Here is an 11322-nt window from a genome sequence, read left to right on the forward strand (position 1 = left end):
TGTATCAGATTTTTATGTGTACCCTTGAGGAACTAGGACGCTGTTTTATCCCTGACCTATGGTTACTTGATCCTTTTCTTTTGTTCTTACATTCCCTTATTTTGGTTAATTACTGAGATCTATTCAAGAGCAAGCATTCCGGCCAAGCTTAGATCACAAAATGGCTTAGGCCAGAAATGGCTTCTTGTCTGTCAAGAAAGTCATGCCTGGTTCTCTTTCTCTAGGGACCCCCTTACCCTGTCTTCTTACAAGTTCTTACAAATTGACAAATCTTTAGCTAGATAGATCTAGAGAGAAAGAGGGTATATTCACATTTATAGAATCACAAAGAATGAGGGATATGACTATGGACATTACAGAAATAAAAAGGATTATAAAGGAATTCAATGAACAACTGTATGCCAAAATATAAGATAACTTAGAAGAAATGCATAAATTCCTCAGGAGAAACAAGCAACTGAGACTAAAGACAAAAAGCAAAATCAGAATAGAACTATAGAGTGAAGTGGTTGAGTTGGTAAACAAAAAACACCCATAAAATAAATCTAGGCTCTACTTTTGTGTAAGTGGCTTCAACACTAAGTTCTCCAAAAATTTTAAAGAAGATTTGTTACTGCATTAGACTGGAGACTCCCCTCCTGGGCCCCTAGCTGAACCAACACCCCCCTGCCCCCGAACCCTCACTGGGTCAGGGAGTTCTTTCCTGCTCAGGTTTGAGCTGCCAATAAGGAAACTGAGTTTGGTGCAAGCAAGACAGGCTTTTATTCAATGGCCAGAGAAAGAGAAGGGGGAGCTAATGCTCTAAAGACACCTTCTCTCTGATTACAAGTGAGGACAAGCTTTTTATAGAAGTGGGTGGTGACTTCCCTGGCAGGCCAGTGGTTAAGACTTCACCTCCAAGATAGGGGATGTGGGTTCAGTCCCTGATCCAGGAGCTGAGATCCCACATGCCTCACAGCCAAAAACCAAAACATAAAACAGAAGCAATACTGTAACAAATTCAATAAAGACTTTAAAAATGGTCCACATCAAAAAAAAAAAAAAAAAGAAAGAAATGGGTGAATGTGCTTATATGAGGCAGGAGTCTTTTGTCTTCCTGATTCATGGAAATGGGTGGAGATTTCCCAGGATGCAATTCGTGCCTCTATTCTGACAGTCTGTGGTGCAGGGGGAGGGTGATATTATTATTACAATGATATGGTAAAGAGCTGTAAGGTGATATTTGTCCCAATTTTGAAGTTCAGTCAGATTATTCTGGATTCTCATCATTAATGTTTCCTGGGTCTGAGTCCCTACTAACGACTCCATGACCAGCACAGATCACAGGGCGACAGATGATATGTGACAGTCTCCAGAGCAAGTGAACCATACACAGCGTTCGACCTCTGCCAGGCCTTGGGAGAAAAAAAGGACATTCACGTGGGTGCGGAGCAACGCCCCACCAACCTGCCTCAGGGGACTCCGGGTTGGACAGATCGCAATACCCCGCCCCCTTGTCCTGAGTGACAACCTGCGAGAGGAAGCCTGACCCGGCAAAACCACGCTTAGGCGCTGGGATTTAACCTACACTCGCCTGGCACATTGTGGGGAAGAAGAGGGGCTACGGGTGCAGAGCTGCGGGGAGAGGCTCCAGGGTGGAAATTCCTATGAGAAGTAACGGGACAGGACGCCCAGGGTCCTGGCTTTGGGGGCCAACCCCCTTCCCACAGCTGGAGGGGACTGAGATCCGAGCGGTACCCCAAACCCACAAGTATCCACTGATTCCAACGGTGACCATGAAGAGGCCAGTTCAAAAGATGTCCAGTTCCGACCAGCCCCTCTCTGCGTCTCGGCACCCCAGGGCACCACACTCACCATTTCGAGGTTTCCTGGGTCAGAGTCCCTTCTAACGACTCCAATGACTAGTGCGTATATGTGAGGGTCTCCAGAGCCTGGGAAGCTTACACAGCGTGCTACCTTATGTGTGGTGGGAGAAAGGACTTCTAAGCTGGTCTGAGGGTCGCCCCACCCACCTGCCTGAGAGGCCTCCTGGTTGGACAGATTCCAATACTGAATTAAGGATATGCAGATTACGACCTGCTGAATAAGGTGGCACACCCCGTTATTGACCTTAAAAATAAAATGGTCATTTATTTTACCAGTAAAAATGGGTTTATGGGGAAATAGAAAAGGACTGCAGCTCCTGAGTTGCAAGCAAGCTACAACAGAAGCCATAGTCAAGACCAACAAACAAAGCAGAGGAACATTATTTCACTGAGAAAAAGAAGGAAGTTGGGAAGGGTTATTTTAATTGAAACTCCATTGGAGAAAAACAAGAGTTCAGGGTGATGACAGTTGCTCACTGGGTGAGTAGTTGAAGGGGTCGATTTATTGTAGGAGATATAATGTGCATTCTTTTTCTATGTGGCCTATAATGGGTCATTCTTTTGTGATGCAGATTCTATTGCTGGGGTGTGTAATTAAACTGACAATTCCTCCTGTAACTGAGGTGGAGAAGATCTGGGTTAGAGCTCCCCTGATTAACAGATTGAAGAATAAAAACCACATGATCATCTCAATAGATGTAGGAAAAGATTTTGAAAACATTCAACATCCGTCTATGATAAAAACTTTTCAAAATGGATGTGCACAGGGAACGTACATCAACATAATACAGACCATACATGACAAACTCACAGCTAATATACTCAATGGTGAAAAGCTGAAAGCATATCCTCTAAGACCAGGAAAAATACAAGGATGCCCACTCTCATCACATTTATTCAAAATAGCATTGGGAGTTGTAGCCACAGCAATCAGACACAAAAAAGAAATAAAAAGAATCCAAACAGAAAAGGAAGAAGTAAAAATGTTGCTGCTTTCAGATGACATGATACTATACATACCAAATCTAAAGATGCCACCTAAACACTACCAGAGCTCAACAATGAATTCAGTAAAGTTGCAGTATAAAAAAATAATACACAGAAATCTGTTGCATTTCTATACAGTAAAAACAAACTATCAGAAAGAGAAATGTAGGAAACAATCCAATTTACCATCCCATGAAAAAGAATAAAATACCTAGGAATAAACCTATGTTGTAGGTAAGAAGACCTGTACTTGGAAAACTGTAAGACACTGATGAAAGAAACTGAAGACAACACAAACAGATGTTAAGATATACTGTGTTCATGGACTGGAAGAATTAATACTGTTAAAATGACCATAACACACAAGGCAATCTACAGAGTCAATGCAATTCCTTTCAAAATATCAATGACATTTATCACAGAACAGGAACAAATAATTCTAAAATTTGTTTGGAAACTCTGAATAGCTGAAACAATCTTGAGAAACAAGAGCAGAGCTGGAGGAATCATGCTTCATGACTTCAGACCAAACTACAAATGTACTGTAATCAAACATTATAGCATTGGCACCAAAACATCCACAAAGATCAATGGAAGAGAATAAGAGTCCAGAAAAAAATCCACCCAATTATGGTCAGTTAATCTACAAAAAGGAACAAGAATATACAATGGAGAAAAGAAACTCCCTTCAATAAGTGGTGCCGGGAAAACTGGACAGCTACATGTAAAACAATGAAATTAGAACATTCTCTAACACCATGTACAAAAATAAACTGGATTAAAGATCTAAATATAGTGCTTCCCTGGTTGCACAGTGGTTAAGAATCTGCCCACCAATGCAGGGGACACGGGATCAAGCCCTGGTCCCGGAAGATCCCACATGCCATGGAGCAACTACACTACTGAGCCTGCGCTCTAGATCCCGCCAGCCACAACTACTGAGCCCGTATGTCACAACTACTGAATCCCGTGTGCCTAGAGCCCATGCTCCACAAAAGAAGCCACTGCAATGAAAAGCCTGTGCACTACAACGAAGAGTAGCCCCCACTTACCGCGACTAGAGAAAGCTGGCACGCAGCAACGAAGACCCAAAAGCAGCCAAGAATAAAATTAATTAATTAATTATAAAAATAAATAAATATAAGACAAGAAACCAGAAATCTTCTAGAGGAAAAGACAGGCAGACTTGCACCTAAATCATAGCAATATTTTTTTGGATATGTCTTTGAAATCAAAGGAAATAAAAGCAAAAATAAACAAATTGAACCAAATTAAACTTAAAAGCTGTGACACAGCAAAGGAAACCATGGACAAAACACAAAGAACACCTACTGAATAGGAGAAAATATTTCCAAATCGTGTGACTGATAAGGCGTTAATAATATCCAAAACACGTAAAAAGTTCACACGACTGGACAATCGATTTAAAACTAGACAAAAGACCTGAATAGACATTTTTCCAAAGAGGGCATTCAGATGGCCAACAGGCACATGAGAAGTTGCTCAATGTCATTAATCATCAGAGAAATGCAAATTAAAACCACAATTAGATGTCACCTCACATCTGTCAGGATGGTTATCACCAAAAAGAAAACAAATAACAAGTGTTGGTGAGGAAGTGGAGAAAGTGAACCCTCCTACACTGTTGGTGGAAATGTAAAGTGTTGCAGGCACTCTGAAAAACAGTATGGAGAGTTCTCAGAAAACTAAGAATAGAACTGCCATATGACCCAGCAATTCCACTCCTGGGTATGTATATCCAGAAAAAACTGGAAACACTAATTCAAAAACATACATGCACCCCAATGTTCACAGCAGCATTATTTACAACTGCCAAGATATGGAAGCAACCTAAGTGTCCATTAACAGGAGAATGGACAAAGAAGATGGGGTATATATATGCAATGAAATACTACTCAGCCATAAAAAAGAATGTATTTTGTGATTTGAAACAACATAGATGGACTTAGAGGGTATTAAGCTAAGTGAAATAAGTCACACAGAGAAAGACAAATACTGTATGATATCACTTATATGTGGAGTCTAAAAAATAAAAAAAAAACCAAGAGGATATAACAAAAAAGACAAAGACTCATAGATACAGAAAGCAAACTAGTGCATACTTGTAGGGACAGGGTAAGGGGGAGAGGCAAGACAGGGGTAGGGAATTAAGAGGTACAAACTATTATGTATAAGATAAATAAGCTACAAGCATATATTGTCCAACATAGGGAATATATTCAGTATTTTATGACTATAAAATTGTGAATCACTATGTTGTACACCTGTAACTTACATAATACTATATATCAACTATACTTCAGTAAAATAAACTTCAAGTAAATAAATAAAAATAATGTCAAACACCACCCAGTTCTACAAAAAGTAAGCCATTAGTTGATACAGTTGCTGACTTCCCACACACTATGAAATGAATTCAGGGATGAGATCAGGAATGAGGCACCCTGTGCTCTGGGAAAAGTGGAAAAACAGGACTTTAGATAGTTAGATATTGTCAGTAAAATCTTTATGAACCCCAATTTTGCATTTTCCTATACTTAGAAAAGCGCTAAAATCATCAATGAAGATACCTCTTCCTCATGACTAAAAGTAACCTTCTATTACAAAAATGTGTGCTTGAGTGCACATACCCCTTCTCTAAATCACTAGTATATGGAACTTCAAACTTACTGTTTGGAGCAGTTCCTCAAAGCTACCTGAGAAGCTGTCTCCTGCTACAGTCCTCAGTAAGTCCATAAATAAAACAAAGTCACAGATCTCACATCATGTGTTTTTCTTTCAGTTAACACGTGTAATCTCCAATCTGTCGTGGATCTAAGAAGAGATATTGCTCTTCTGGTTGTTCAGTTTTTTTCCAGTTGTGAGGATAAGAATAATCACTCAGAGCTGTTTACATACTGGAAGAAAAACCATCCATTCGGGTTTTTTTTTTCTATTTTTCCTTTCTAAGACTATACCACTTTCAATTATTGATTCTACTGCTAGTGCCCATGGAGTTGGTTTCAGAGTTTTTCTTTTGTGACCAATGTGCCTAAATACATCATACTGGGATTTCTACTTTTGAATTTCTTATCCTCATCTTCTAAAAATTTCCTATGCTGAATACCTGTCCAATACCTAAAAGGTATTTTCCATGGGTTATCTTCCATTTTATCATTGCCCTTTGAAGACAGGATTAACACCCAACCTAAAATAAATATGATCGTATGTTAAGACTGTTGTTGACACATGCATTAAGTTAATAGAAGTAGTATTATTCCACAAAAATACTTTTGAAGGAGAGTAGGGCAAGGTTAAGTGGGTTAAGCTGGCTTGTCAAAAGTTAATGTGTTGCCCCTTTAAGGTGTATAGGAGTAGAGCCTACAGGTTTTAAAGGTTTGACCCTCTTACACACTGGCACAGAAAAAGGAACATGAGTAAACCTTCCTAACTTGTTTATCCATTGTGGGCCAGGAAGGGTAACTAGGTATGTAAATCCAATTAAAAGTCAAATATCAAACTCCCATGTAATTCTTTTTGGCTGCACCATTGTAAATATCATGGTGAATCAGGAAAACATACTCACTAGCACTGTGAACAGCATCAAGTGCTTCCCACACAAATTAGACATTATAAAGGTATAATCTAGAGAACAGTGGAATCAGAAAATACTCCCAATCGTAAAACTCTGAAATACTTTCTCGGTGGAGACATGAAGCCTTCCAGAAAAAAATCAAGACTCTCATGGATCTTCATGTGGGACACGAGGGGAAAATCACTTCTATGAAAATGAAAATCAAAAAGTTGATGGTGGTTTGGGGGATGCTCTTGACTACAAGGGCACTGAATCTGGAAAATAAGCTGGAAGATGGTGTCCTTGAAGCTTCTATGTATCTGTCTCTCTCCCAGTGTGGTGGCTCCAAAATCGGAAGAATGCCTTCTCTGCATCTGCTTTAAAATCACACACAGATGAGCTGTTGGTAAATTCTAACAAGGAACCACAAAGAGGATCGATTCTGGAAAATCTAGGCCCTAACGTTACTCACAGGCAAGGTATCTCCAACTCTAGATTTTTCTTGTCCTATCGCAAGTCTCTCTTCTTAATTCAAATTCTATTCAACAAATACCAGTCAGAAGGAAAGACAAAAAGCAAACAGGAAAATCATAATTTACATAAAAGTGTAGTCTTTGACAACCTTGCCATGCATTAAAATTTATTCCAAGTGTTTAATAGAATGGAAAACTGAAAAAAGCTCCTGTATCCACAAGCCCCCCAAAAGGACATTTCTCAGTATTTATTTATTTATTTATTTATTTATTTATTTTGGCTGCGTTGGGTCTTCGTGGCTGCGCGCGGGCTTTCTCTAGTTGCGGCGAGTGGGGGCTACTCTTCGTTGCAGTGCGCAGCCTTCTTATTTTGGTGGCTTCTCTTGCTGTAGGGCCCAGGCTCTAGGTGTGCAGGCTTCAGTAGTTGTGGCACGTGGGCTCAGTAGTTGTGCTCGTGGGCTCTAGAGCACAGGCTCAGTAGTCATGGTGCACGGGCTTCGTTGCCCCGCGGCATGTGGGATTTTCCTGGACCAGGACTTGAACCCATGTCCCCTGCATTGGCAGATGGATTCTTAACCACTGTGCCACCACGGAAGCCTGTGAAATAAAAATTCTTAAAAACTGGAATGTAACACTGGATTTTTTTTCCCCCCTGAAATTTACCCTTCTTGCCTCTTTGAAAATATTTTATACGGTCTTTCAAGCTCTATTAATTAAGTACATTTTACACTATTGAAAAAAGAAATTTAAATAAGTGAGTAAATCTTTTGAAGGGCACTAACCCAGAGATGGGCAGTGGTCACAGGTTAGCTCGTCCAGAAAAGTTTGAAAAAAAAAACCCTCCACAAAATGATTTCCCATAGGATGTCTCTTCCAAGAAAAAAAAATTGGGAGGAGAAGGGATTTCATACACCTACTTCCAAGTGGTTATTCTCGGCTTTCCCCTCGTGTAGAACATCCACAGACCGCCCCCCTCCCCAGTGCAATCCACGACTCTGCGCAAATAGGATAAACAATTAAAATACTGGGTGTGTTTAAATACACCACGGGAGAAGAATAGTTAATAGATGATGTGAATCGGAGAGGGGAAACTGGCTTTGGGAAGGCGGGGAGCGCTCTGGAAATTTCATGAGTTCTTGCCAGCCCTACTAAGAGCTATTCTGCAGGTCGGTTCCATGCCTGGCCACACAGCCTTACACCAAGCCCTTGATCCCTGGAGGACATAAGACCCTCTTCTTCCAGGCAGGACTGGCCTGGGCCATCCTCTTGTCACAGGCAATCCCAGGCCAGGGAAAAGTTCTGTCTAGGCGCAATTGGAGAAAAAAAGGACATCCACGCCTGTGCAGAGCATCGCCCCACCCACCTGCCCCAGCGGCCTCCCGCTTGGACAGATTCCCAATACCCCGCCCCCAAGTACCTGAGTGACAACCTGCGAGAGGAATCCTGACTCAGCAGAATCACTTAGCGCCGCTGGGATTGAATCTGTCCCCGCCTGGCACTTAAGGTTTGAAAGAGAACTTTTCCCTGGCCTGGGATTGCCCGGCATGGAACTGTGCTTCTTGTTAAGAAAGGCAGACACTTAGATGTGAACTCACCGTTTGTAATAAAGAGGCTGGCTCCAGTTTCATCTTTGCGCCTTGACAACGCTGAACTTTCCACCCATCCCTCCCCATCCCCACTCATTAGGTACTTAAGCTAAAGAATCCCAGAGCACTTGGCTTTGGTAGGAGGTCTGAATCACTCAGTCCTAGCTGGGTGCCAGGACGAATCTCAGTCAAACCACAAGCTGTGAGGTGTGTGCATTAACTTTTCAGCTGTACATTTTACACCGGAAGGAAATTTATTTTAGATCAGTGTTCCCTGTGTGCCTAGAAAACCTCGAAATGTCAGCATTCAAGGCAATTGTATTCCTATTTCCACTGATAGAAGAAAAACTGTAAGTTGTACTGAAAATTGGAAAATACCTTAAAAGTCTTCCTGCCTCCCCTCAGGTTTATTGAAGTATAACTAACTAATAAAACTGCATTTAAAGATTAAAACATGATGATCTGATACACTTATACTGTATTGTATAATTGAAATTGATGAAGAGTGGATCTTTTTTTTTAAGGGAACCCTAAAAAATGCATTTTAATGGGGAATGGCAGAAATCACAATAGACTATTATCATCATTGTGGAAGTATTAATCGCACACTTTAAATATATTCATGTTCAATGTCTCTCTGTTTATTCGTTGTTTCTCCCATTCCACAAGTGCATAGGTTGTTTTCTGTAGATCTGTGGAAAATGGGCCAGGGGTGGAAGGTCCATACAGGCTAGACAGAGTGAAGAGCCCATGACTGTTCAGCACAGAAGGAAACTGGAAAAGTGTGTTAGTACCTTGCAGTCTGGCTGGACTTAGGGGAATAACAGGGCTGAGGGTACTCCAAAAGTGGATACTGGAGACCAAGGCACTCAGAGTCGAGAAGGGTGTCTGTGAAAATAATCCTAGCGTAATAATCAGTGGGCTTGGATCACTGCCTGTGATCATGATGGTTGGTACTAGTTCTAACCCTTTGGGTTTCTTGGACCTTGATGAATTACTTGTTTTGTCTTTATCTGGCAAAGCTGAATCCTGGTCTTGAGGCTCCATGTCTGCGTCCATGTCTGGGTCCATCTCTGGGTTGGAACTCAGCGGTAGTGAAGGTGTTCTAGGAGGTTCCTGAAAAGGGCAAATGGACGAAATAGGAGGTGTGGTGGTAAAAGTGGCAGTTGCACTGGATGCAGAAGTTGGTGCTTCTAGCGAAGGCAGTTTGGGGGAAGACAAAGTCTCCAGCGCTTGGGCAGTTTCTTTGGAAGATGGAGAAATACTTGGGTCAGTTGAACTGGTGGCAGCGAGAAGTTCAACTGGTGGCTTTTTAGAAGGTGTTACAAATTTGGTAACAGATGGTGTTGGCTCCTGAGGGGATTTTTTTCTCTGCCAATTTCTCAGCTGGATTCTCAACCTTTATAGATTTGAAAAGCTTCCTATTGGAGGAGTTCAAAGATCTGAGGGTAAATGGAGAATATAAGCCAGAGTGTCTGTAGTCACTGCAGCTAGGGGTCTTGGCACCAGGCTGCGGTGGCTTCTTTTTCCCTCCATTCTCTTCATCTATGGAGCTCTCGCTGCTGACTTCACTGATGCGTAAAGCTTCAGTTTCCCTCAAGCCTGCCCGCTGGCATAGGAACCGTATTCAAAATCTCTGGGTGCGAGACAAACTTGTACACAAACTTCTGACCCCTCACGTTTTCAATGATATTCTTCATATAATAGTATCTGAGGGGTCGGCTGTGTTTGTCATAATTCATGTTAGGCTTGTTCTTTTGAATCCCTCAGAGACGAGCCACCTCTTCTGCCTGCAAATGCTTGAACTCCCCGTCATTGTTCTGAGGCTCCTTTAGGAGCTGAAGGAGGAACTGCCACAGGGTGATGGCATTGTTAAGAGCAATGAACGAGGCCACTTGCGAGGCTGCCTCAGGGTCTCTGCCTCAAACATGATGCCTCTCTCCACCGGCCACCTCCTCACACTGGAAACTCGAGGACAGCACCGCGGCCACTGTGACCCCTGTGGCGGAGCTGGAGAAGGCGGCGGCAGCCAAGCCATTCGTTGCAGCAGCCAGGCCTGCCAGTCGCTCCATGCCTGCTAAGAGAGTGGATCTTAAGCATTCCGACCACACAAACAAAAATATAGTTAGGACTTCCCTGGTGGTCCAGTGGTAAAACTCCGCACTCCCAACGCAGGGGCCCGGCTTCCGTCCCTGGTCAGGGAAATAGATACCACATGCCGCAACTAAGAGTTTGCATGCTGGAACTAAAAGAGCCCGCATGCTGCAAGGAAGATGGAAGATCCCGCATGCTGCAACTAAGACCCAGCACAGCGAAATAAAAAAAACAAAATGATAACTAAGTGAAGTGATGGATATTAATTAACCTGGAAATTCTTATACTCCCAGGAGACTTAATTGCAAAACTCTTACATTGCAAAACACTTCATGCATTGACTTATTTGAACAACTTTATTGAAATGTATGGCACATACTGTGGAAGGCACCCATTAAGTATACATTTTCATGCTTTTAGTATATTTGTAGATACATGCATTTATCACTACAGTCAATTTTTGAAGATTTTCTCACTTCAAAAAGAAACTCTTCTACTCTTTAGCTGTCACCGCTAATCTTCCCATCTTCCTCCTCCAATCCCCGGCCTTAGAAAACCACTAATCTGCTTTCTTTTTCTCCATCCTGGTCTTTCATATGAAAAGAATTCTATAGTATATGGTCTTTTGATTGACTCAGCATGATTTTTTTCAAGGGAAAATTATAAATCAATATTTCCTTCATTTTACATCAGAATAACATTTTATTGATTGGGTAAAACACATTGTTTACCTATTCATCTGT

At 41.7% G+C, this 11322-nt stretch overlaps 1 pseudogene across 1 annotated transcript; it reads right to left on the minus strand.

Annotated features, from left to right (window-relative positions):
- Positions 1-9082: 9082 nt before the first annotated feature.
- Positions 9083-10557, minus strand: LOC307184957 (ETS domain-containing protein Elk-4-like; annotated as a pseudogene). The gene is made up of 2 exons: positions 10448-10557; positions 9083-10402 (listed from the first exon to the last, which is right to left on the minus strand). The product of its transcript is annotated as an ETS domain-containing protein Elk-4-like (transcript).
- Positions 10558-11322: the final 765 nt, after the last annotated feature.

This window comes from Stenella coeruleoalba, assembly GCF_951394435.1.
Source record: "Stenella coeruleoalba genome assembly, chromosome: 3".
NCBI classification, from domain to species: Eukaryota; Metazoa; Chordata; class Mammalia; order Artiodactyla; family Delphinidae; genus Stenella; species Stenella coeruleoalba.